Below are 27,056 nucleotides of genomic sequence, written 5' to 3'. Positions count from 1 at the left end.
GGCAGATCATGAGAGGGAGGGCAGGAAAGATGAGCCAGTGAATCATAGAATCATAGAGTTGGAAGGGGCCATGCAGGCCATCTAGTCCAACCCCCTGCTCAACGCAGGATTAGCCCTAAGCATCCTAAAGTGCTCTGCTCTTGTGGCCTTTTTTGTATATAGAAGAAGAAGAAGAGTTGGTTCTTATATGCCGCTTTTCCCTACCCAAAGGAGGCTCAAAGCGCCTTACAGTCGCCTTCCCATTCCTCTCCCCACAACAGACACCCTGTGCAGCACATATACTAAAACAGACACCCTGTGGGGTGGGTGAGGCTGAGAGAGCCCTGATATCACTGCCCGGTCAGAACAGTTTTCAGTGCCATGGCCAGCCCAAGGTCACCCAGCTGGCTGCATGTGGGGGAGCTCAGAATCGAACCTGGCATGCCAGATTAGAAGTCCGCACTCCTAACCACTACACCAAACTGGCTTATACCCAGGATAATGCCTGTCACTACTTGGGATCAGGAAAGAATTTTCCTCCAGGCCAGATTGGCACAGAGGAGGTTTTCCGTCTTCCTCTGGGCACCAAAAAGAGGTCACCGGCAGACGGGGGTTAGTTGTGCATCTTCTGCATTGTGCAGGAGGTTGTACTAGATGACCTGTAAGATCACTTCCAGTTCTACATTCTAACAACCCTGAGGATTGGACAAGATTCTGGGGCATGTTTGTGTCTCTGCATATAGCTTCATTCTGGTTCTTGCCACTGGATAAGCTTTACTTTTTTAATGTTATCATTAATATATTGTTTTTTTATGGTGGCTTTTAAATAATGATTTTGTATTATTATTTTTATTTTATTATTTTATTTTGCTTCTGTGCTACCAGCTTAATTGGAAGAGGCCTTGAAAGCTCTTTAGTCTAAAATCCCAAGGTGTGCTCTCATTAAGGGTTCAGGTCCATTGCGATTGAGTGATGCCCCTTTGCGGATGGTCAATGCACCCTGCGCAGCTGGAAGACAAAGGCAAAGGTCTACAGATAGAAGGAGCGGATATTAATAAGCCTGACCTGGAAGCTTTTCTAGGTCCAGACCTATTCTGTACTGTTGGTACAAGAAGCTTTCCTTGGCTTCTGTACCCATCCTGTTTCCTTTCACCAGATCTGAGCCCTCTTTGAGTTCCAGTCCTGGCTACACATGTCCTTTGGGGCAGGGGTAGTCAACCTGGTGTCCTCCAGATGTCCATGGACTACAATTCCCATGAGCCCCTGCCAGCAAACGCTGGCAGGGGCTCATGGGAATTGTAGTCCATGGACATCTGGAGGACCTCAGGTTGACTACCCCTGCTTTGGGGGATGGAGTTAAAAGGAATGGGACTTCATAGCCTTGAACCAATGGCAGGAATCAAACCTAAACCTCCTAGGTTGAGAAAAACCTCCCTTAGATACAAAGCAGTGACTTCTGTCTAGCTACTCCTCACATTTTCCCACTTTGTTCTCCAAAGCAATCAGGGAGCAAGCCAGACCTGGATGCATTTACGAGGATAAGAAAGCATTATCTGCTCTGGCTCATTGGTGCTTCCTTTCCTGTTAGGCTGGTCTCCCCTTAGTTCCTCCTTTGGATAGAGCTAGACAGCAGACCTTGAACTACACAATGCAATGAGCTCCAGTTCTGACTTAAAAGCAGTCAGATGGCTGCCCACAATCAGATGAGTGAGCAATGGAGAAGAACAGATGGGAAACATGGGGACTGTTGTTGATTTTGTTCACGTTTGTTTTGAACAATTTCAGGCAATTTCATCACCCTCATTTTTATTGAAATCAGCCTGCTGATTTTTTTTTATTAGTTTGTTTTGTGAGCTGTTACTTCACAGTCTATAAGAGATGTGCTCTCAAGGGCATATAACTCCAGGTGTCATCTTTGGAATTCCTGTTTGACGGGAAAGAGCTAGAAAAGAAGTATTTGCCTAGGGAGGGGAAGTCTATTCCTATTCGTGTTTTTACCGTCTGCCTTGCTAATTTCAAATGCAGTGTGCGAACACAGGAACAATAAGGGCTTTTCTCTGCGTGTGTTAGAATCTTGCATTGCAAAGGGAAGCGTTCCATCTAGGCAGCTGCTCGAGCGATGTTTAAGCTGCCAGGCCGCTGTCCTTGGTCCTGAAGGCGTATTTAACTATCCATCCTTAGTTGAGCACCTTTCTGCGCATCTCAATTGGTGTCTAGAGAAGATACAGGGACCTGCTTGCAGAAGATATCCAGGTATTACGAAGACTCCACCTCCATACATGTTTTCGGCCTCCAATTCCTCTTCGTGCTGCTTCACCCCTTGCTATATGCAGCTGCCATTTTGCTTGTTGCAATGGTTACTGCACATAACTGAATGCGAAAGTTGCTGTATCAGAGAGACCGAGCCCAGGGGGAAGCGATGGAGGCAGAAAACTAGGGTTTTGTTTGGATGCCTGAATACAAAAATACAAATGAAAGCTGTAAAACCTATTGGCATAAATACAAACCTAAAAACAAACAAACCAGACTCCGGATTTGCTCTACTTCATGTGTAAAGTAGCCCATGGACAGCCACCCAACCGGAGTCCTGGTAAGCACAACCTTCATAACCATGGTCAGGCTGAATGGTTCTCCGGCGGCTAGCAAATTCTGTCGAGCGTTTGACAGCTACCTGCTTTTTCAGGCTCCAAGCCCATCTCTCCCTTTTGCTGTCCTCGGAGGACATGGTTCCTTGAGCTCTCCTCTCACACGCCTGCTTGCAAGACTCCATAATGGTCGGCACATCCTCCTCCTCTTTCCTCCGCCCCCCTTCCCTTTAATCTGGGCTCAACAACATCCCCCTCGCCTCTTCCTTCAGCCTGTACTCCCCCCCCACCTCCTTTCTTCTTCTTTTCTTTTTTTTGCGGATCATTTTGGATCCTTGCAACGTCTCCTGTCTGAATGCATCTCACTCTGCCCATGCCCTTCTCGAACTCTGATGCAACGCCGTCGGCCGGGCTCTTCTTCTCCAAGTTCACCTTGAATACGGAGAGGTGAGTTGGAAGAGCTTCAGGGAGGCGGGGGGGGGGTGTGGGGGTGGGGGTGGCATCGGTTTTCCTCTCTGCAATTGTCAGTGGGAAGGCTGAGGAAAGGAAGGGATGGCTTTTAAAGGGGGGGGGGCTAAGCAGCCACTGCAGCCCGCATGCAGCCTCGGGAGCTGTCAATTTTACTCCACTGCGGTGATGTCAGCTCCAAAACACAGCGACACCCTCCCTTCCTTAGCAACGCGCACGCGCGCGCGCACACACACACACATTCTCTCTATCCTTGTTGCGAGTTTCATCATCAAGAGCAGTCGAACTGCTATTCACAACACACACACACACACACACACACACACACGGATGGATGGATGGAGATTACTTCCAGAAATAGGGCAATGAAATGAAGGTGGGGGTACGATTAACCCCCTAAAACATATCCGGGGCTTATCTGTATTGAAGACTCCATTTCTGAAGAGCTCCGTCTCCGGGCTGGTGTGCGAAGGCGCCCTGCTTCCAGCAGACCCACCTTGCATTGGATATCCGGCTTGCACGTACTTGAGAATTTGCCCTTTAAACCGCAGTGAACCTCCCGGAGCGTTGACAAGAGGCGAGATGCATTACAAAGAGAGAGAGAGAGAGAGAGAGAGAGAGAGAGAGACGTGCGCGGTGGGAAATCTCCCCGTGCGGGGGACGGTGGACTGGGCTTTCGCGAGGGGGCGCCGTCCCCACCGCCCCCACGAAGGACAACCGCCGCCCCCACCCGTCCAGGAATCCAGAGCGGCGCCGGTGACTGTTGGGGGGCTCCTCAAGGCAACGCCGAGCGCACAAGGAGAGGCTCGCGCTGGTTTCTGCCCGCAGGACATTCGCGGGGGGGGGGGGGAGCGGGCAGGAGTTGATCAGCAGCCGTCTGCGGGGGTCGGCAGGACACGCGGGGATCGGGGCTGACAAGAAGGCCGAAGAGCGGCTGAGATGGGGCCCGTTCCGATGCCCTCACTGGTCCGGGTGAGAACTCCGGAGGACGCCCCCCCTCCCCTCCCCTCCCCTGTCCTCCCCTCCGGCGCTTCCGGGGCTGGGCAACACTCCGCCGCCCGTCCTGTGGAGCTGCATCTCGGCTCCCCCGGCCCCCGGGACGGCACGGCAGGCACCGAAGGGCCCCTCGAAGACTCGGCGCGGAGGCACCGGGGCTGGGCGGGGGGGGGGGCGCGGGAGAGGACGGCGATCATCGGCGGCGGCGGCGAGCCTTCCTGGGGGGGGGGGGCAGAGCGCCCTCTTTTCCGGGCCGGCAGAGGCTGGCGGGCAGCAGAGGCTGGGGGGGGGGGGGGATTGAAGGGAGCTTGGCTGCAGAACCCTTCCAAGAAAGGGGGGCGAGAAGGGGCTCCTGGAGGGTCCCGCAGGAGGGCAGGCGGCTGGGTCTCCTGCGCCGGGGCTGCCTCCCTCCCTCCCTCCCTCCCTCCTGGGGCCACCTTGCCGTGGGTGCCTTTAAGGCGGCCGCCCTGCCTCCTCCCCTCCCCTCCCCCCAGGTGATCCGCAGCCTCCCCTCCCCCCTCCTCCCCCCTCCTCCTCGCCCCCCGCCCCGCCCCCTGCAGCCCAGGAGGGGACAGTGGCGGCTGCCAGCCCGTTGACGGGCTCCAGCCTCGCAGCCGCTCGCAGCCCTCCCGCCGCCTTCCTCGCCCGGCCAGGGCGCCTCGAGGACGCCACCCGCCTGCCCGCCGGACCGGCCTCGCCTCACCCCGGCCTCCAAGGTTTGGAGACGCTGCCGAGGCGGCCTGGGATCGGGTCCTTTCCGCGGAGCTCCGGAGGGGCCAGCCGAGGAAGGCGGGGGGGGGGGCGGGGGGCGGCCTGGGACGGAGGGCGCCTCGGGGGGTCCGGGAGGAGCGCTGCGGGGCTCCGCGGGGCCCTGAGAACGGGGCGGGAGCGGATCGCAAGGCTTTCGACGGGCGGGGGGTTCCCGGTCCTCCCGCCCGGGAGAAAGCCCCGGGGTGCGTGCGTGCGTGCGCGGCTGGCGGGCGGGCTGCGTGCGCGGCGGTCCCTGGCGGACGGGAGCCCGGGATGCTCCCGAAGGACGCGGGGGTGAAGGACGCGGGGTGGGGGGTGGGGGGGGTGCCTGCGCCTCCCAGGGCGTGTTTGGGCTGCCTTGCGCTGGGGGTGGGGTGGGGGTGGGATGCACGCAATGCAGGCGGATGAGGTCAGGGAGGGAGTGGGTCCGGGGCGCCTTGGCCCTGGGGAGGGGGGGGCGACTTCTGGCCAGGCTCAGCCTGGGAAGGGCTGGAAGGCCAGGGCGGGGCGGGGCAGGGCTGGGGGGAGTGGGGGGATCTGGTGCGCTCCCTCCCCTCCCCTCCCCCTCCGCTGCTGCTGCATTTTGCATGAGCGATCTAGGTCATTAGCATTTGAGCGTCTGCAAGCCTTGACAAAGCCAGATGGGCCCCCGCTCCTTCCCACCCCCACCCCCACCCCGCCGTGGCTCCCCCCCCCGGACCACTGGGGACCTTCCGCTTGAAAGGACGGCTGCCGCAGCCAACGGAGAGAGCCCGAAGGGGGGGGCGGCTCTCCACTCTTCCCTCCCTCCCTCCCTCCCTCCCCCCCCCTCGCTCTCTGTCGCCCGCCCGGGCCTTGCGCTCTTCGGCTCGCCGAGGCACCTTCGCCGGGAGCACCGAGGCTCCGGCCGCCGCAGCCGCGGGGCGAGCGAAGGAGGCTCTCGGGGGAGGTAAGGGCCAGCCGCCACCCCCGCCCCACCCCACCCCACCCCACCCCACCGCTCCCCACCTCCGGGACTTCTCCCCCGGGCTGGGGCTGCCGCAGCAGAGACCGGGAAGCGGGGAAGGGCGTGGGGGGGGGGGGGGCGGCCGGCCCCGTCTGCCGATCTCCGCGGAGCCGGCCCGGAGAACAAAGGCAGCGCCTCTCCTTCCCCCTATTGTTGGAGGGCCGGGAGGGGGAGGGGGAGGGGGAGTTGGGCCGCCTTGGATCTGAGCCCCTCCTCGGGTTCTCTGCCCCCCCACACGGCGAGGAAGGCAGGCGGGAGGGGGTCCTTCTCGGGGGGGGGGCTGCCGCTGCCGGGCGCCCTCCCTGGCCAGCCTCCGCGACCGCCGCCGGCCAAGGCCCCTCTCTGCGTGTTCACAGCGGACCTTGATTTAAATGTCCATACAATTAAGGCACGCGGTGAATGCTAAGAACGAGGCTGGAAACACTGCTGCGACCCGGAGGGGCAAAACCGCGCCACCAAACAGGGGCGGGGGGGGGAAGGGGGTTCCAGGAAGGCGCTCTGGGTATGTGGGGGGGGGGAGGGTGCACAATGGGCGCACGACCCAGCCAAAGGTCGCCCTTGGCAAGCCAAGTCCCCTTGATTTCAAGAACCAGAGCCTAGGCACGTTTACTCTGGAGTAAGGCCCGCTGGCATCTATGGAACTTACTCCCATGTAAGGTTGCCTAGGTTTAGTCTTCCATTGGAATCAATGGGACTTCAAAGGTTTTCACTTTTCCTCCCTAGAAGGATTGGGGCTCCTGCAAGCTTTGGGCTCAGTTTAGGGGGAAACAGGGGACCTGTGCACACACACTGTCCCCCCCCCCCCGTTGATGCAGGATTAAGAGCCACTGAGTTTAAACAGCTCATGCTCATCAAAGCACATGTGCCCGGGGTTCTCAGCCTTATGTGCAACCTTGCAATGCATGCCATCGATTTTTACCCCCCAAATCTGCAGTCGGGAGCTCTAGCGCATTAAAAAGGTGCTAGCTTGTCTTTTTGATGGGGGAGCAAATGGCAAATTGGAATATTTTTGCGCAGCTCATGGGTCCAGCGTCCTGGCATTCCAGGTTGTGGATTACGGTTGCTTGAATTTCGAGTGGTGCATCCCTGTGCGCTTCCCAACATGTCATGTGCTTATCCGTGTGCATCTACTAACCTTGGTCGTAGTGAGGTGCAGTCCAATCAGGCACTGCTAGGGTGTTAACTAAACTCACAATGAGATGCAAGCATCCTGGCAGGGGGAAGAAACAATATACGATATCCAGCATTACAGATATTTTAAGCAAGTACAATGTGCCACAAAGCAGCCCTGTTCAAACCCAGCATAGATGGCGGTCGAGGGCATCTGTCAAAAGCGGGCACAGAGTACTTTTCAGTTCCATTGATCCTGGTGGCAGAGAAAGACTCCCTGGTCACTCCAGTCTCTCCCACTGGAATTAAGTGCTTGACTTTGGCTGGACTGTGCCCCTATTCGACAACACTCTGTTTGTGCGCAGTATGTGTGTGCGCGCGCCTACCTACACGACCACAAAATGTATGAATGCTTTTCAGGTTGCATGGCGATCTGTGATAAAAATTGCCATGCATTTTAAAGGGGGGGAAGGAGAGAGAGACCCCAAATTAAGAGAAGTGAGGGAGTTCAAAGAGATGAACTGCATACAAATTATACATGCTTATGACAGTGGGGGTCATCTCTAAAATCATTCAGTGCCACCATGCCCTTAGTTTTAAAGGGGTACGGATTTAATAGACAACAGTTACGTGTGTGGTTACTAAGCTATAAATAGACCTCTCTCTCTCTCTCTCTCTCTCTCTCTCTCTCTCTCTCTCTCTCTCTCTCTCTCTCTCTCTCTCTTCCCCCCCCCCCCATCACACAACCACACTGCTTTAAACATGCATGATAGGCTTGATTAATTCATTTCTTGTTGAATTTTTCCTGTTCTTTTCCCTGGCCTTTATTCTTGTAAGTAATAATACCTGGTAATGGTTCAGTTTCTGTGCATATGGGGGGACGACTGCATGTGTACATTGCGTGGTGACATAAACAGAGCATAAGACCCTTAAAGAAATAAGGAAACATACAATATTGGCAGCTGAGTTTCTGTAGCAATTGGGTCTCTCTCTTTCGTACCTGAGTTTTTTCTGTAGCTCGTTCTGCTGGGAAATCAAAGATTCCTCTTTAGATGTGACCAAGATTAAATTGTCACCAGAATTCCCCCCACACATACACACACAAACAATAAATCGAGCAGCAGCATGATTCAAAAAGGAAACGCAATGTATTTTTAAAAAAATAAATTTATTGTAAGGTGTTTGAGCGCTCAGGGAATTGGGCATCCGCTGGTGCAGAAGAGATGTCACTTGGGTGGGTATTTCCCTGTTGACCTCTGCCCAATGTAAAGAAAATGCTTATAAATTTTAAAAAAATTGGGGGGTGGGTAGTAGGTCTGTGTGTGTGTGTGTGTGTGTGTGTGTGTGTGTGCAGGGAGGGGGACAGTTTGCATGTTATCCTTTTGGAGGGATAAGCATCCCGTTTTGTTTCCTTTGTATGGTAATACAGACCCCCTCTGACACCCCCCTCGCCCCCAGCAGCTGCCCCAGCATTTCCATAATGGGGACCAATTACCCTCCAGAAGTGATTCCCCCCTACCCACTCCATTCATTATGCGCCCCTCCCCCCCAGCAGCTCAGCTCCTGCAAGGAAGAGACAGTGGTGCAGGGGGGTGGGGGAGAATAATAAACCAAATTATTTATAGGACCCAAAGAAAAGAACAGGAGGAGGAGGAGGAAGAAGAAGAAGGGGAGGGGGGTTTGACTGGCTCTCTGGCAAACAAGGAATGAAAAATCGCCCAAGGCCATGAACCAAGAGAGGCTTGAACAGACAAAGAGGAGGACAGGACCCCCAAGTCACTTTGACATTGAGAGCTTGGCTAGTGAAGCCCAGCCGGTACCTCCCAAGGGGATTCTGGGGAGGCCAGGAACTGACAGCAATTCCTAGCAGAATGAGGCCAGAAAGCCCCTGGCCTTTCTTTGGCCGGTTAAGGCTGTCACTCACAGGTGATTTAAAGCACATCCCCCTCCCCCCATCTGCTATCACCCTAGGTCGCCTGCCCTGGCCTCACAGAGCTGCAGCTATTGGGGGCCTGTGCTCTTATTCAAGTGGGAGCCTGTTCCGATAATCGCGTCCAACCCGGTTCACACCTGCCACATCAAGGGATGGCGCACATGCCCCTCAAGGCCAAGAGAGATGTCGACGAAGACAGAACTCCTGGTTGCTCATTGAGTCACGCACAAAATGCTGTTGTTGTGGCCCACTCAGTAGCACGAAATGCAGTGCTTTCCCAGCACAGTTGACTCACGCGGCAAACCGGCAAGTGGGCAAGACCTAAGTGCAGAGGAATCAGGCCCTGAGAGGCCTCTGGCTGGGATTCTGGTCCAATTTTTGTGGCTGTAAGACCAGCCTGGTCCAGTTTGGACTCAACTTCTTGTATCTTAGAAGCTAAGCAAGCTTAGCTCTGGTTGGCGCTTGGATGGGAGACCCCCAAGGGATTTCAGGGTCACTCCACAGGGGCAGGCACTGGCAAGCCACCTGTTAGTCTCAGCCCGAGGAATCTTCCTTACGTTGAATCGGCTGTGACCCACTGGTGTTTGACACACACACACACACACAAGGAAGACGGGGCTTTTAGCAGGTGCTTGGTATACTCAATTCCATTGGTCTGTAGGGAGACACGGTTCCTCTCTTGCTCACACACACACACCCCACACCCAAAATGCAAGTTACAGTTGCCACATCATTGCTTAGGGATACTGTGGACTTCCCAGCAGCATCCCGAGGCCTGTCGTTCACATGAGCTCGCCCTGCATAGCCGGAGGAGGCACTGTCGGATAAAAATAAGCCCTGGACCTATTGAACAGAAATGGGAATCCATCTGCGTTTTGTGGGAAAGGGAGGCTTCCTCCCAGGGCAATGCATTTAGGATGACGGCAGAAGGATGCAAGTCCCAGGTCACGCCAGCATCTTCTGGAGCACTGAGAGTACCGTGGGTCGAAGAAGTAGCTGGTTCTTGGCAGCCCAGCCCCAAAGCAGGAAGCAAATCTCCCTCAATTGATTGGATTCGTTCACTTCGATTTTCAGAGCATTCCTCAGGAAATCCCCCCCCCCCAGGTCCTTTCCATCCCAGTGAAAGTGTCAATGCGCCGGCTTCAACTCAGTCGACTCTTCATCAAGTGGGGGTCCTCTCCTTCTTGAGGGACTTGCCCCATGGTTTAGGCCCTGTGTCCCAAAACGCAGAGGATTATTAGTGCTTTATATATTTATTCTACTTAAAGTTCCGACTTAAATTTTCTATGGAGAGAGATCTCATTGTGGCATTAAAAAAAAACAAGTAAAGAATAAAGTCTAAGTAATTTAGAATAATACCCATAAAAACAGCCCTCCCAATAGGTTTAAAACTAGGGCTTGATTTGCTGTCCATCTTCTCCCATTCGGGGGGGGGGGGGCTCCTTCTAAAGAGGAAGAGCTGATCATTTCCAGGTCACCTTGCAGAAGATGGGGAAGATTTCTTGCAATTTCATCTCCAGGCCTGGTTTGCATTAAACTTGGTGGGATTTACTTTCAAGTGAATATGCTTAGAAGGAGGCTACAAGACACTGAAGTCCAGAAGAGGAAATAACCGGGAGCAACGCATCACTTATTTTTTTCCTGTTGGCAGCATGTCCTATAGCAGGCTTTGCGTGACATTTCAAAGTGCCGTTCAACTTTAGAAAAATTACATGAACACAGTGAATTATAAACAGCAGGATAGAGTTTAGAAAAAGGGAACCAGCTTGTGTTGTGTCCAAGGGCAAGAGAAACAAAAAGAGAGAGGGAAAAGCCAGGCAAGTCACATGAGGAAGGGCAATCCAAGAGCTCTGGAGCAACCACCAAAAAGGTCCTGTCACTCATAGAAACCAGCTTAGCCTATATGTGTCAATAACTGAAGGAAGAGCTCTCAAGCCGAGTCTAAATTGTGGGGGTATGGTGTCCAGATCTGGTTGGCAACCAGTGGTAGACTGGGTGGAGCAAGGACATGGAGGATGGGGTTGACTGCTGGGTTTCCTCAGAATTGCCATCATTTGGGGGTTTGTCATTACTGACAGCAATTAAAAAAAATCTTTCTTCTCTTAGGGACTGGAGTGCCGGCAGGCAAGGTCAACTGTGGGTGGGGGATCTCCCATTCCCAGCAGACACATGGCTACCCTAGGTGGGATTTGGCCCTCTCTGAGATGCCCAGGCCATTTGAATCATCAACATTTAAAATAACTAAAACACTTTAGTACTTTAAATAATTTAAGCCTACAATAAGGTAGCAATGGAGGCATCAGAGGAAGGAACAGGAGAGGATATCATCAGAGACAAGGGGGTCGTGATTTAAAACCCAGAAGCACAAGTTTCAATCAAGGAACACGACCTAAAATTTATAACAAAAATGCAATTTTGTTGCCACTGGTTCCCAGTTGCAACCTGGATCAGGTTCAAGGTTTTGGTTTTGACCTTTAAGGCCTTAGGTGGTCTGAGACCCACATATCTGACGGACCGCCCGCTGCCTTATGCCCCCGCAGAGTGGGTACCAACTTACTGGTTGTTCCCAGCCCCCGGGAGGTTCGTCTGGCCTTGACCAGGGCCAGGGCTTTTTCTGTCCTGGCCCACACCTGGTTGAATGAGCTCCCAGAAGAGCTGAGGGCCCTGACGGAACTTTTGCCATTCCACAGGGCCTGTAAGACGGAGCTCTTCTGCCAGGTCTTTGGTTGAGATCAAGGCACAGGAGGTCAGTTGGGCCCCTCTAGACTAGACCATCTGCAGTGGAGTCGGCATCTGTAAGTTGTCCCTTGAGGTACAGGGAGGGCATATTGTCAGTTGAGCGGGAGGGGGGATACTTCTGCCACCAGGATATTTGTTTTAATGGGGGATCAGGGTTTTTATGTATTTCTTTGGGGTATTGTTTTATGTAGCCTGCCATGAGACAGGTTATGCAAAGGGTAATGAAGTTTAATCAATAATAATAATTTTTGTACAATTTAATAAATAAGAGTTTAAAAAAACATAGTAATAAAAAGATCTTCAAACCTAGACAAGCACAGCTAGATAAAAAAGCATTTAGTTCTCTCTAAATATCCGTTCTAAGAGCCTCTTGTGGCGCAGAGTGGTAAGGCAGCCGTCTGAAAGCTTTGCCCATGAGGCTGGGAGTTCAATCCCAGCAGCTGGCTCAAGGTTGACTCAGCCTTCCATCCTTCCGAGGTTGGTAAAATGAGTACCCAGCTTGCTGGGGGGTAAACGGTAATGACTGGGGAAGGCACTGGCAAACCACCCCGTATTGAGTCTGCCATGAAAACGCTAGAGGGCATCACCCCAAGGGTCAGACATGACCCGGTGCTTGCACAGGGGATATCTTTACCTTTGCCTTTACCTAAATATCCGTTCAAGATTATTGCAGCAGATAATCAATTGCAAACCAGGGAGGGGGGCCACAAAGCAGAAGACCCTGCTGCGAGTTCCAGTAATTTTGCCTCCCACAGGAAGCCCTCCTCGCTAGTTCAGATGGTCTTTTGGCAAGACCAGAATGTGGATGTGGAGCGGGCGGTGAGCAGAGCCTTAGGAGAGACACACTGCTAATGAAGCCAGCTCAGGGGACTGAAACAGGAACTGGGGAGAAGGGCACGGACGTATCTTGCTGGGCTTACGGGCTCCTTCCTCTTCCTCTCCCAAAGCCAGAGCTTCTGGTTATTCCCCCCCCCCTTTATCTTTTGCAGCCAAATGAGGCTTCCGTCCTTAGCAGTCTTCAGAAGCAGAAATCAGAAACTCGGCCTTTGTGCCTGCCTGCCTGCCAGGTGAATGCGGGGCTTCTGTGGCGGTGAGACTTCCAAATGGCTTCTTTTCTATGCTCTGTCATGCAGTCACAAGTGTGCTCAAGTGACGTGTTCTGGATGAAAATATTTGTTCCGTCTGTACTTGTGAAAATCCCGTCTTCCCTTTTCCTGTTTTTTCTCATGTCCGCCGGCATGCCCCGCTCGCTTCAAGCCATCTTCCCAAGGCCCTGAAATAGTTTGTTTATATCTTTGTCAATAAGCATAGCGTAGCATCAAGGGCACCAAACAAAGCAGGGCAAACTCAGGCCCCTACTTGGAGGAGCTTGCAGTTCACTGCAGAGAAGCTGGGGCAGGGGCAAAGTGCTCAGAGAAGAGGGCTGATTCTGAGCAAATGCAAGTAACACCTTTTCAGCCTTCAAACTCTTGCAAGGCAATTCACGTAGCCAATGAAGTGGGTTCTAGTCGGCAAAAGCTTATGCTTGAATAGATCAAGTAGTCATTTAAGGTGGTGGAAAACTCTTTGTTTTTAGACAGAAGCATCTTTTCAGATGGGGGGGGAAGGTTAAGATCCATTGCAAACACTCCCTCGGGATCCTTTCCAATATAATAATCTTCAATAAAGACCTGGCATGGCCCTTGGAGATGATGAGTGCTTGCCTGTGGACCTCACCTGGATATGATGCTCTGGAAAGAAAGCCTCCATTTGCATACAAACCTTTGACTTCCCCTCTTGCTTCCTTGTGTTGTAGCAGCCTGGGGAGGAAATGGGTGGCTTTCAGGGGGAAAGGGATGTAGACGGTTTCAGCCAGGGGACGGGGCACATAAGGGACACACGGTGGCTTGGGTGTCAGCAGACAAAATGCTGGTGACTTTTGGAACTCTAAGCCAGTATTGATTGTGGATGACATATTTACCAGGGCCAGTGCTGTCATGCAGTCATGCTCATCTTGCACCCTGTCAAATGACCTTGTAAAATGGAAATGTGACTCACAGGAGAGAGACTGCAAAGGTACAAACACGCAAGGCACAGAGGCCAATTAACAACAGTTGTTAGAAGTTGCATTAGACCACATTACAGGGATGTTGCAATGGGGGCAAATCATCAGATGTATACGATGCTCACATTTTCTAGGACTTTCTGCTAACATCAAGGAGGGAGATATTCTTCTGGTGCCCTTCCCTCTATCCATACAGCAAGACCTTCCATTTCTCCTTCATGCTATGCAGCATATCTGGGGCAGAAGCATGATGGAGAGTCAAGGAAATCCCACTCCCAAGACAGCATATCACTTTTAAAAACCCAAAGAAACAACCAGTTTGCAATCAGCCACCAGAGTGTAATGGTGCTATAATATGAGATTGGACAGGTGAGCAGGAAGCAACTTATTTAGGACAACAACTGCCTTATACCAGTGCACTCTAGGGGAAGGAGAAAGCTCCCAATGGTTTACCCCTTCCCTTCCACACTATTACTTGCACTCCCTCCGAATGTATACAACATGTGCTAGCCTTTCCCCTCCCCTCCCCGGCAGCCCTGCCTAGGCCTGGCTGCTCGGGGTGGGGTGGGAATGCTGCCAGGGGCTACCTCCCCCCCCCACAGACCCAGGCCCTTCCCCTCCCTCCCAGCTCCTGCAGGCTGGCACTTCTTCCACATGGAAGAAGTTGGAAGGGGATGCAGCCAGCGGCGGGGCAGCCTACCTGATTGGCTGTTTGTTGGACAGACAGCCAATCAGGTAGGCAATGAGTCCCAACTCCTCCCACCACTCCAGTCAGGCTTTATTTATGTTACAGATAAGAGGGGGGGAGCCTGTAATGAATTGCAGATAGGATCATAAGCTGCCCCCCTGATTTCCTCTCTTTTTCCTTTAACGAACTCTCAGCTACTATCTCCATATTGACCCTCCTGGAATGTGCTCAGTCCTCATCCGGATGGTTTTCAAAAGCTTTTACTGTTGGTGAATTAATCAAGGTTGTTTTTTGCATACTTGGGAGCCCCATACCCCCCAGTAGGTAAAGACTCCTGACTTCTCTGGGTGGCACACAGTTGACTGTTGGATGTAGCGCTGTGATGACATAATCGACCTAATGCTTCCTCTGGCAGCTTCCACAGCATTAATACTTCCTGGTAATGATGACTGAGCTGGCATGGCGAACTTTGGCACTGTCACCCCACTGATTTCAGTGGATGAGATGGAAGCACTCACTGAACTCTGCAAACCTAATAAATGAGATGAATTATAATACTGGTCAGGTTCAAAGGATTAGCCATCTTTTCTGCAAAGATTTGCTATCGGGTATGCACTGAGGAAAGCCAGATTCCAATCCTTGCTAGGCCATCTGCAAGCAGGCCTTCCGAAACTTCATCCTCCATCTGTAAAATGGAATCAATTTCTCATAACTGTTTCTGAGTATGGAGATGCTGATTACCCTAAAACACTGAATGGGTGGATAAAACATCATGAAGAACTGCACTGGAGTAGAACCAGAACATTTAATTGGGCTCTGACTTCAGTGAAATGCTCTGTTGTCTATACTGTACACATTTGCATAATAAATAGAATATAGACCAAATGTAGCCCAAAGTCATTGGATCAAAGCCCATGGCCTTGGCCAGATGGATTGTCCTGTTGGACAGCAACCCAATATGTCTCCTCTACTTTTTTGTTTTTCTTACTACTGTGTTTTATTTAAATATGCTTAAAAGTATAATTTTTGTAATCTGCTGAGTCCCTAACAGGTAGAAAACTGGTATTAAAATATACTAAATACATGAATGAATAAATAAATATTCTCAAAACCAACCTTCCTTCCTTCCTTCCTTTCTCTCACAGTTAGAAAAGAACTTTGACTCTTGAAAGCGTATACCCCCAAAATCTTATTGGTCTTTAAGATGCTACTAGACTTGAATATAGCTAAAAAATGAATGAATAAATATTCTCAAAATCAACCTCACTCCCTCCTCATCAGATTATATTTCAGCATAACCAGCAGACATAAGGATGTGATTGTTTGTGTGTTTTGGGGCTGGGAGGGAATCTGAACATTGCTTGATACGTATATATGGGGAGAAAGTTACAACAATGCATGCCTTTCTTCTTTCCTTCAGTGTAGATCAAGAATGTCTTTTCTTTGGTGCAAATGTTCCTTGTCGGCAGCGGAATGCTTTGCCTAAACTCCAAAAAGGTGGAATATGAATATGCTCTCTACATTTAGACAAAAGTCCTCACCGCAAACACATTGAATGTGGCTAGTAGGAGCCTGGACCTGGTGGATCAGACCAGTGGTCCATCCAGTCCAGCAAATCGTTTAACACAGAGGCCAGCCAGTTACTCTGGAGGGCCAACAACAGGATATAGAGGGCCCAAGGTTGCCTCAAAAACTGGGTGTCAGACATTTAATACTCCTGACTATGGAGGCTCCCTTTATTCATCATGGGTGATCCTTTCCACCATAGACCAGTCTAACCTCTTAAAGCCATCTATGCTCATGGCTATCACTACCTCTACTGGCATTTAATTGCACAGTTTAATTACCCATTGAGTAAATAAGTATTTCTGGTATACCTTTCCTGAACCTATTTAATTGGCTGCCCCAGATTATGGACTGATTGCGAAAAAGCTGTCCCCAACCTATGCATAATTTTATAAACGTAGAAGATCATGTCTCCCCTTAGCCATTCTTTTTCTAGACTGTAACATCCCATGCTATCCAGTCTTTCTCCCAATCCTCTGTTCATAGCAGCTGCTGTCCTTTGCACTTTGTATGGAGCCAGTATGGTGTAATGCTTAAGAGTAGTAGCTTCTAATCAGTGAAGCTGGATTGGATTCCCTGCTCCTCCACATGCAACCAGCTGGGTGACCTTGGCCTCATCACAGTCCTACTAGAGCTGTTCTCACAAAACAGTCCTGTCAGAAGCTTTCTCAGCCTCACCTACCTCACAGGGGGTCTGTTGTGAGGAGAGGAAAGAGAAAGTGATTCTAAGCCACTCTGAGATTCCAGGCAGTGAAAAGTAGGGTATAAAAAACAACTTCTTTTACTTTCCCCCCATTCTGCAATGTTCCTTTGAGATATGGCAACCAAAACCATACACAGTTTTCCAAATAAGACTCCATGGTAGCTTCAGACAAGGGCATCCGAGTGCTAGCCTTTTTATTTTGAATCTGTTTCCTAATAATCCCTAGCATGGAGTTGCCCCTTTTCACCCTTGCCATCGGTTGACATTTTAGTATCATAGAGTCAGAAGGGGCCATCCAGGCCAACTAGTCCAGCCCCCTGCTCAATGCAGGCTCAGCCTAAAGCATTCTTAAATATCTGTCCAGCCATTGCTTGAAGACTGCCAGTGAGGGGGCGCTTCATCCAACTTTTCAATACAACCCCAACATCTCTTTCCTTTCCAGCCTCAGCCAATTCAGATCCTAGGACAGAGCAGCAAAGCAGTAGGATCAGAACTAAGGTTTTGAGACTTGAACCCCCATGAAAAGGTTGCAGCTTCCTGACTGAGCATCTTTTTCACATGCAGAAAGTTCCAGGCCCCAGGAACTCCACTTTAAAGGATTCACCTTAAAGGCTCACATATTCTACGAGCCAGCACCAGTTCCAAGTGATAGCTACAGATTGTTTCTCCCCACTGCGCATACGGTCAGCCCAGTACCCGCCTGCAGATCCAGGCATAAGAACGTTGTCTAACCAGAAGGGAAGGGGAGACTTCATCTTTATTTTCAATTCCTCTTCATGGACTTCCTGCCCCACCCATCTATTTCTTTTTAAAGAAACAACCTGGCTGTAGCTGGTAGACACGGCGGCACAAAAATGTAGTACACGCTGCCCCCATTTTATTTCTTTTATTAATAAAATATGTATACTCTGCCTTTCCTCTTTGATCGTGGTGGCTTTCTTTTTTCCAACTGCAAAAGAAAGAAAGAAAGAAAGAAAGAAAGAAAGAAAGAAAGAAAGAAAGAAAGAAAGAAAGAAAGAAAGAAAGAAAGAAAGAAAGAAAGAAAGAAAGAAAGAAAGAAAGAAAGAAAGAAAGAAAGAAAGAAAGAAAGAAAGAAAGAAGTTCAGCTTCGTGTCAGAATAAACAGAATGAGCAGTATGACCAGGGGGAGGGCGGTAGGTTTGCCAACCAAGGATGACACTCTAATGCAGGGGTAGTCAAAACTGCGGCTCTCCAGATGTCCATGGACTACAATTCCCATTAGTTCGCTGGCAGGGGCTCATGGGAAATGTAGTCCATGGACATCTGGAGGGCCGCAGTTTGACTACCCCTGCCCTAATTCCTCTGAAGGGACCCACAGGAGCTCCTGCCAGGACAATTCCAGGCATCTTGAAGGTGTCACAGGACCTCTTTGCTGATTTTATTATGAGAAGCACACACAACTCTCCTTCTTGGATTTCCTTCAAGGTAAAGCATACTGGCTGCAACTTACTTCTACATGAATTTGTTTTGGGGTCACATGACCAGAGTAAATTCAAGTGTTTTTTGTGGGTAGAGACTGTACAAAAATGACTTTTCCCACCAGAGTACCAGGGAAAGGGGAAACTTTGGGCTCAATTCTCCATGGCGCTGGAGACCTTCCCAGTAGATCACTGATTTGTGACGCGTTAGCTTACGTGCTCTTTTTCAAATGAAATGCACACAAATAAGCTTCTTACAAAACTAGAAAAGCATACCTTTCGAAGTGAATAAAAACAATATGATTCATTTCAGAAAGCAGGCAAGCAAAATAATATGCCATTTTATTAGCCAAATGAAAATAATTTCCGGGGGGGGGGGGGGGAGGAAGGAATATTCAGAACTTTGAAAAACGTTCTCATTCAGAATAAATTGCACAATCCAATCTTGTGTCAAGCTTATTCAGAAGCAAATCCTGCTACATCCAAACAATTTTATGCAGTCAACTGCAGCATAAGTACTATCAGACTTTTGCTGAAAAGGAACAGATATTTAAAAATCGAAGCAGGGACAGATTTTGCCGCTTCCACAGATGTCCATTTCTTCTTCCAAGATAAAACAATTGTTTACCTCGACCCTCACTGAACTGAGTGGGATTTCCTCCCAAGTAAATATATGCAGAAGCCATGCGCTGATTTCCCTGCAGTCTCCCATGAAATCAGTACTCGGCACGAATTAGCTCCTGCATGAACATCTCAGTCCTAAACATATTTGCTCCGAATTATATTCCATCAATCTCAGTGGGGCTTCCTTCACAGATAAGGATAGACTAGAGGATATTCTAACAACACAGTGTGAGGGGGATTAAGCCCACTTAGGTTTAAGTTCAGGACATGACCCTTTATCTAAAAGGAGGGGAGGGGGTTGTAGGAAATATCTGCCAAAGCCAGAAAATCCTGAATCATATTTTAGCAAAATATGTTCCGGTTATTGTGATAGCTAAGGAGAACCTCCATGTGCAGGTGCAGTCTACCTCTGGATGCTGCCTGCTGGAACAAGCAACAGAAAAGGTCTTTTAATCATGCCAATGATCATCCTAGACTGGTTTATTTTGGAAGCAGGAGACCCGGATTAGCTGGACCTTTAATACAGATTCAATAACCTGTTTTCTCCCCAGTCTTCCAGAACCAGATTGGTAACAACAACATGCCTAAGGAAGAGACTGTAAAGAGAAAGAGATGATGAATGCATCTCTTGAAGGAAGGATAGCCCATTCTTGTTTGCCTCTTGCCTTCAGAACCCTATGGGGGTTGCCAGAAGTCAGCTGCAACTTGATGGCAAAAGAGGGGGAGGGAAGGGCAAGAGAAGGGCGAAGGGGCTCTGTGCTACCGATGGGGAGGCACACCTGCTTCCTCCCATCCTCCCCACAGACCAAACAGCAAATCCAGCTGACCAAGGCCTCTGATCCGACACTTCAACGCATAGCACTTCCATTTCCATCCACATCCATATCGACCTGGCTTTGTCAGTCCCACTGGGGGAGCCCTGGAAGTACTCCGCCCCCACAGCAGGGGGGAGGTGGGGAGGAGGGGACCCTTGATTGAGAGGCATCACCCCCTCCTCTTTCCTCGCCCATCTCAGCAACACAAAAGCTTTTAAAACCCTCAGCAGCAGTGGTACCCACTACAAACACATGCAAAGAGTCCAAGTGCCCCATTCATTATTCAGCCAGAGAGGCAGGGATCAAAGAGGCGGAAAAAGAAAAGAACAGCTTTCGCGGCAACCCAACATCCTGTTACCAACCGTGGCCCACCAGATGTGTTTTTGGAAGCTCACAAGCTAGGTGACCCCTGCTGTAGCCCCTAATGACTTTTGAAAAGTACCATGTGTAGGTAGCAGCCAGGTCTACCCAGTCTAGCCCCAGGATACATGTATATCCTGTTCATGTTTCTAGCCGCTGTCTAAAGCTTGAGTGGCCATTCTCACATCCTGCAACAATGAGTTCCATATGTCAGATGTGCCTCACTATGAAATGCCTTCTTTCCATGGCCTTCATGCACTTGATTCAGAGCCTCTTCCCTCCAGCCGTGTACCATCAGGTTCTCTGCAATCAGCCCAGTTCAATATCCCTTTTATTATCACCCATGTGCCATGTTGGAATGGTGTACAAATGAAGTCATCCCTGGTGGCTGCCCAACAACTGAGAAAAGCTCTTCTGCTTAAAAAAAAAAAAAGACAAAGCAAACCTGTGCATTGACTGAACAGCCTAAGATAGGAGTTCCATGCCAGTTTCTGGGGGACAAAATGGGGGGAGGGGGGGCTGGTGCCTTCATGATTTTCTTGTGGGCCTCCCTAAAACACCTGATAGCCATGGCTGAAGACAGTTTGGGCTCTTTTGGTCTGATCCAGCCAGGGCTCTTACATGATTCCGTTTTAAACGGAGACTGGATACATTCATGAATAGGTTAGTGGGATCTCCATGTTCAGAGGCAGTCTACCTCAGAGTTGTGCTGGCATCCAAGGGCAGACAAGGCCTCTAGCATTGCCTTGCTAGCAGATCCCCCTGAAATATCCAGCTGGATTGAAAGTGCTGGACTAGAGGAAGAAGAGGATAATCAATAGAGGGTAGAGAACAATATGCTAAAGCAGGGGTAGTCAACCCGTGGTCCTCCAGATGTTCATAGACTACAATTCCCATGAGCCCCTGTCAGCAAATGCTGGCAGGGGCTCATGGGAATTGTAGCCCATGAACATCTGGAGGACCACAGGTTGACTACCCCTGTGGTAAAGAACTACTGGGGAGAGATGTGGCGTATAACCCTCCCAATCAACCAGTCAGGGATTTCCACCAGGAAGCTCTCCAACAGAAGCTGTATTGAGAAGAATGGAAGTTAACCAAGAGCAGCAGGAATCTGTGCAGAAGGCTCTCTCATTGAGTGGGTGGGGGAATTACCCCTGCCTCTTTGCCCCCTTTACTCTGCTTCCAGAGTGCCTTGCCCCATGGAGCCTCACACCGTGCCCCCCTCAGAGAGGAGTCTGTCTGTGGATGGTAGCAGAGGTCCAATCTGGTATTTTCCTTTTGGGATTCTAGGGGCCAGAAGGTAATAGCAGGCACAGTCTGGGGGGGGGGGAGGAGATAATAGCCTGGAATGACATTCAGGAGTCAAACTTCAAGGTCAACAGACACTCAGGGGCTGCTACCATTGGGGGAAGGGGCTGCACATAACAGGAGGGGGTGGCCTGAACTACAACTCAGTGTGTCATAGAGGAAGACAGGTGATTGACTGGGGACCGATAGCATGAAAACTAATCGGTGAAGGAGAGGGTTCAGTGGAATCTCCCCAGGCACTTGCCCACCAGCTGTATGGCCAGGACAGCCTGCAGGAGGGAAAGAAATATTTATGAAAAGATCAAATGGAGGGAGAGGCAGAAAGAAAGGTGGAGGAAGAAACTTTACAGGGGTGGGAAGGCAAGAAGAAGAGCTGTGTTTTTATATCCCGCTTTTTAATGCCTGAAGGAGTCTCAAAGCAGCTTACAATCGCCTTCGCTTTCCTCTCCCCACCGCAGACACACTAGGAGGTAGGTGGAACTAAGAGAGGTCTGAGAGAACTGGGGCTGACCCAAGGTCATCCAGCTGGATGCATGGGGAGGAGGAGTGAGGAATCAAACCCAGTTCTCCAGATTGGGGGTCTCTGTTCTTAACCACCATACTACGCTGGCTCTCAAAGAAGGACCAAATGAACCCAAGGAAAGTCTTTGGAAGCCTGATCAGGCAGGTGTCCTGTCCCCCCCACCCCACCCCACCCCATTCTAGGCAACAAGAGGCATTTTACCTGCTTGTTTTTTAAATCTCAAGATGGCCTCCAAATCTCAACAGTTAGAAAGGATCATCAGGACTGGTGGACGGGTGCATCATACAGCTTAATGACCCACTTAATTCATCCATTAAATGGGAAGACTTTTACAAAGTGCAAAATGCTCAACTGCAGGTGTCTTTGGGAAGACCCCATGGATAGGGTGTGTGTGTGTGTGGGGGAAGACTCTAAGTATATATCTTGTAATTTCATAAGTCAAAGCTACCACTCATTGTTAAATGGGAAAAAAATGTTGCCATTTTAAATCAAGTGTGGAAAGAGGGGGGTGCCCCTCTCTATTTAATTGGAAAGGGGGTGCCCATTTTTAATCTGCAATTTGTATATTCATTGATCCATCAATTACATCGATTAAGGTTTCCATCCGTCATCCTAATGCACTTAAGATACCATTTATGAGTCAGGATAAGGACGGCCTTATCAAGAAACATCAGATGACCTGCGCTTTGAGCGGCAGATTCCCGGCAGTGACAGAATTTCCCTGCCTCCAGTCCCTGCCTCTGTAGGTCATGACAATAAGACTGCTCCAGCGTCCACAGTGGAGGAAATCCTTTGGATCAGAATTTCATTCAGTCTTAAGGAACCCCACACTGCTTTGCCTCCTGATCACAGAACTACCCTTCTAGCCTGGAGAGATCATATCGATGGCCTGATGCAGTTATTTGCATTCAGATCTGGTGAGGACTGAAAACAATCCTCCCAGTATTAGCCTGGGCAGTTCTGAGCCTTGGTTCTGCCTGCCAATTTTAGGTGTCAATACTGCATCACCGGGATTATTTTTTTTGAATGTGGCTTTTTATCATGGTTATGTTGACAGCCGCTTTGAGTTCTGCAAAGTAGAAAGGTACTTAAAATGGTTATTAACTTGGCTAGACCTTAGCCCCTGAAATTCCTGGTGCAAAATTGCCAACTTCCACATGGTAGCTGGAACTCTCCCATACTTACAACTTGTATCCAGATAACAGAAGAAGAGTTGGTTCTTATATGCTGTTTTTCTCTACCAGAAGGAGTCTCAAAGCAGCTTACAGTCGCCTTCCCTTCCTCTCCCCACAACAGACACCCTGTGAGGTGGGTGAGGCTGAGAGAGCCCTGATATTACTGTTTGGTCAGAACAGCTTTATCAGTGCTGTGGAGAGCTCAAGGTCACCCAGCATGTGGGGGATCAGGGAATTAGACAAGGCTTACCAGATTAGAGGTCCACACTCCTAATGACTACACCAGGCTGGCTCTCTGAGAGAGATCAGTTCCCCCGAAGAAAATGGCTACTTTGCAATGTGGGCTGTAGGGCATGATGATTCAGGTCCCTCCTGTCCTTCTCAGTCTGCATTCCCCCCTAAATTTCCAGGTACCTTAAGCCATTCTGCAGGGCTTTTAAGACAGTGCTGTTTCACTGGGCCTGCGGTTGAGGCCTGAAAGTATCATCAGTGCTCTTTTGGCCTCCCTATCTGCACCCATCCAATCAAATTCCAGCTCCAGGTTGGGAAATTCTTTGAGCTACTGGACCAGTGCCCAGGAAGGATGGAGTTTGGGAAGGCAAGGGAACTCAGCTGGGATAGGATATTAAAGAGCAGACTCCCCCTCACCAAGGCTGTTATTTCCTCCAGGGGAACTGAGCTCTATCATCAGGAGAATTGTTGCCATTCCAGGGAAACTCCTGGCTCCACCTGAAGGCTGGCCACCATTTGACAGCCCTTCCCTGAAGCTTGATCTGCCTTGCACTATCTGCTCCATCTGGACAATACCTCGCTGCTGTCTTTTGAGAGATGGCAGGGATCAGACCCAGGGCTTCCGATATGAAAAGCAGAGTGTCCGGGCGAGGATGGAGAGTTAGGGACCAACGGATACGAACGCGGGGAGGGAGGCTGTAGAGAGGCGCCCGGACTTCAAACCTGGAATGAAGACGCTAAAAGCAAGGGACTTATAGCAGCCAAACCAGTCCTCGCGTTGAGTGCCAGGCCAGCCTGGGAAGGGGGCGGGGAGAAAGGGAGTTGTGGTCAGCTGTACCTCCCCGCTCGCTCACCCCGAGGAAGGGCCCGCCCGAGAAGTCGCCGGCGCTGGAACCTAGAAAGAAACGCTTACCTGAATGTCGAAAGGAACTTCCGGACGCCGACGAGCGACTAGGATGGAAGGGCAGCGGCGGCAAGACGGGTTATGTAGGGGGGCGGGGTCCAAGGCGGGGGATATAAGGTGGGGAATACACCTGGGTAGGGGGTTGGTGTAGAGGAGAGAAAAGGACGTTGTGAGTGTACGGGGAGGAGAAAATAAAAGGCGGTGTTTGGAAAATCCAGCAGACTTTGTGGTTCTTGGTCAGAAGAAGAGGGGACGCCACGGCCGAGAAGGGTGAACCCCGTGGGGGGGCCGTGAAGAGCCCCACACAGAGTTTCCATTGAAACATTTATCGTGCTTCCCGGCCACACCAAGCACATGCATCCTCGTCCCCCACCCCACTGCTGGCCACGCACTGATTGGGGAAAGAGGGACACTTTGTAGAGAACAGTCTGGTCTAGTGTCAGACCCGGGTTTCAATTGCAATGATAAAGCTCACTGAGCTGATCATTCTGGCACACCATATCCTACCTCCCAGGGCTGTCGCATGAATCCAGCAGAAGAGGGGAGGCCCATGGAAGCAGCCCTGACTTCTCTTGGAGGACAAAAAATGTGCCCGGTGAGCTAAGTCTGTGATAGATAGAATCCCAATTGCCTCTGCAAGATTTCCAGGGAAATCCTTTTTAAAGCCCCCAGGGAAAGACGCTAAGCTGAATTGCTTTGATCTATAAAAAGAACCCAAGGTGTCATTCCACCCCCACCCACCCACCCCTTGCTTGGACTGTGCTGTCACCCTGCCAAAATCATCTAGCAGTTGAAGGCAGGCAAGGCATGATTCTAGCCGAGCATTGCATTATCGGGGCATTTTTGCCCCTCGGTGTCTCTTCCCTCCCTCTCTTTTCCCAGCAACAGATCGCAAATCATCTTAACCACTCTAAATTTAGAACGCTAGAGCAGCACATAAAGCCGTCCTTCCACCAGCGTGATTGCTTGGAATCAAGGGGATGCGCAGAGCTCTAAGGGAATGCCTGGCCCCTGCCTTTCCCTGGAAGCCTGTGAGAGCACCAGCCCCTGTCCCAGAAGGCCCTTGGCCTGCTTTTTGTTATGAGCCAGGGGCACCCCAGCGGCTGCTGTTAAGATGTCTAGAAGCAAAGGGCAAGGCTGCTGCCAGGCAGGCAATCTACTCTGCATTCCAGACATAATTTAATAGATTTATTTCTATTTTTGAACTGGTCCCATCCCAAGGTTTCAGACCAGGTAATGCGAGATTAACCACCAACACTCTGCGCCATAAGAGCAGCAATGTAACCCCAATTAAAACCTCGGTTGCTATATGAACCCTGACCTAGATGGTGCAGATTAGCCTGACCTCATCAGATCTCGGGAACTAAGCAGAGTTGGCCCTGGTTGGTATTTGGATGGGAGACCACTAAGGAGACCACTGAGGAAGTCAATGGCAAGCTACCTGTGTTGAAAACCCCATGGGATTGCTCTCAGTTGTGACGCCATGGCATTTTACACAAACACATGCACATATTGCTTTGCACTGCTTAAAAGCCAGGGCACATGCAATTAAGGGATTAACCCTTTCTGAAGGATCCCCATGATCTAGGAAGTTCTACAGGTTGAACCAAGAATCCTCTAGCACGGGGGTCGTCAACCCCCAGTCTGCAGCCCGGTATCGGGCCATGAAGGCCTCGGTACCGGGCCGCTGCCAGCTGCACCTACCTCCCCCCCCGCAGCGAGAAGCTCACCAAGCCACGAGCGAAGCAGCCACCGTAAGTGGCCAGCAAAGTGGCCACCAAAGCAGCCACTTCACTCATGGCCCAGCTAGCTTCTCACTGTGAGGGGGGGGAAGAGGCAGGCGCCATTGCCAGCACACCGGCAGACGCAAACACGCATACGTGGAGCTGATGCACATGCATGTTTGCACCCCTGATTGTGCAAATGCACATGCGTGGCAACTCTGCGCATGCACCTTTGCACACAGCTGTTGTGTGTGCATGGCGCCTGGGCCGCTGGCTCTCCCCCACCCCTGGAGGTGGTCCTCAACCGCAAAAAGGTTGAGGACCACTGCTCTCACAGATTTCTCCCCAACACGATGGCCAGGAAGGCCACAGAAATGTGCCTCTTCCTGATGCCTGCTTGCTTGTTGACTATTGTAGATGAAATCTAAGGGGTCTTGAATGCAACAGCAAACAATAAAACAAAAGAGCTTGCTCCTGACCAGCTGACTGACTAGCAAAATGCTGAGGTCACACCAAGCAGGCACATCACTGCCATGCATGCCATGTGTGGCCAAGGGACACAGGCTTTCCTGTGTTTCTGGATCCAGAAACCTCTCCCTGCGGCCAAGCAGAGTGCAAATGTTCCCCTTTCTTTGGACACTAAAACCAAACAGGCCCCTACAGAGGAAAAAGCCAGTCCTCCCCCCCCCCCCCATTCTATGATTGGCTGTCTCTCCTGACAGCCATTTTGTAAGGAGAGATGTCTGCAATTACAGCACGTGGCCAACAGAAGCAGGGCCACAGGACTAAGGACATAAGAGCCCCGCTGGCTCAGACCAGAAGTCTACCGAGCTTAGCACCACGTTTCACACTGTAGCTGACCTTGGAGAGACAAACACTGCAGATCTCGCGGCGAAGTTATCTGCAGATGGATTTCAGCACCAGCAATTGCGGTGGGTTTGTGGACAGCTCCCTGCTCTCTTCGTGGACGCAGCTCCTCTGGTCGGTCCCATCCTATGGCAAAGGAATCAGGCCGGGCACCGCAAAGGGCAGGAAGGCCAAAATAGGTTTGTAGCGCAACCTTCCCACGTGTTTACCAGTCACTTCAGAAACCTGGCGCAAGTGTACTGAGACCTGCCTGTTTTTCTCGCCTGTGCCCGAACAGAGGAGCGTGGCTTTTCAGCCACATATACAAATTTAGAACAAGACAGGCAGATTCATGTGACCAGTTGGATGTGTGTGTGTGACAGGTGGTAGCATTCGTGCCCACAGTAAGCCAGTTATGTGGCCACACACAGAACTGCACTTTACTCGGCAGATAGTTCACCTGAAACTGCTCTCTTGTGGTGAGATCTGGTATTCAACAGGGAAAACAGCACACGTAGATTTCTTGGAGGCTTTTGTCTCTCTGTGTGTATGGAAAGAGAG

At 50.7% G+C, this 27,056-nt stretch overlaps 1 long non-coding RNA gene across 15 annotated transcripts; it reads left to right on the top strand.

Annotated features, from left to right (window-relative positions):
* Positions 1–2,798: 2,798 nt before the first annotated feature.
* Positions 2,799–17,101, top strand: LOC143834993 (uncharacterized). Of its 15 annotated transcripts, XR_013229946.1 has the most exons (4): positions 3,951–4,004; positions 12,535–12,635; positions 15,698–15,774; positions 16,989–17,096. It is a non-coding gene; the product is annotated as an uncharacterized LOC143834993 (long non-coding RNA). The 15 variants fall into 15 exon arrangements; XR_013229965.1 differs by lacking the exons at positions 3,951–4,004; positions 15,698–15,774; positions 16,989–17,096 and adding exons at positions 2,799–3,011; positions 14,693–15,686; XR_013229963.1 differs by lacking the exons at positions 15,698–15,774; positions 16,989–17,096 and adding an exon at positions 14,472–15,686 and having other exon boundaries at positions 3,955–4,004; positions 12,535–12,612.
* Positions 17,102–27,056: the final 9,955 nt, after the last annotated feature.

The sequence above is a fragment of the Paroedura picta genome, chromosome 1 (assembly GCF_049243985.1).
Source record: "Paroedura picta isolate Pp20150507F chromosome 1, Ppicta_v3.0, whole genome shotgun sequence".
Taxonomy (NCBI): domain Eukaryota; kingdom Metazoa; phylum Chordata; class Lepidosauria; order Squamata; family Gekkonidae; genus Paroedura; species Paroedura picta.
This window is presented reverse-complemented; position numbering and strand designations above follow the sequence as displayed.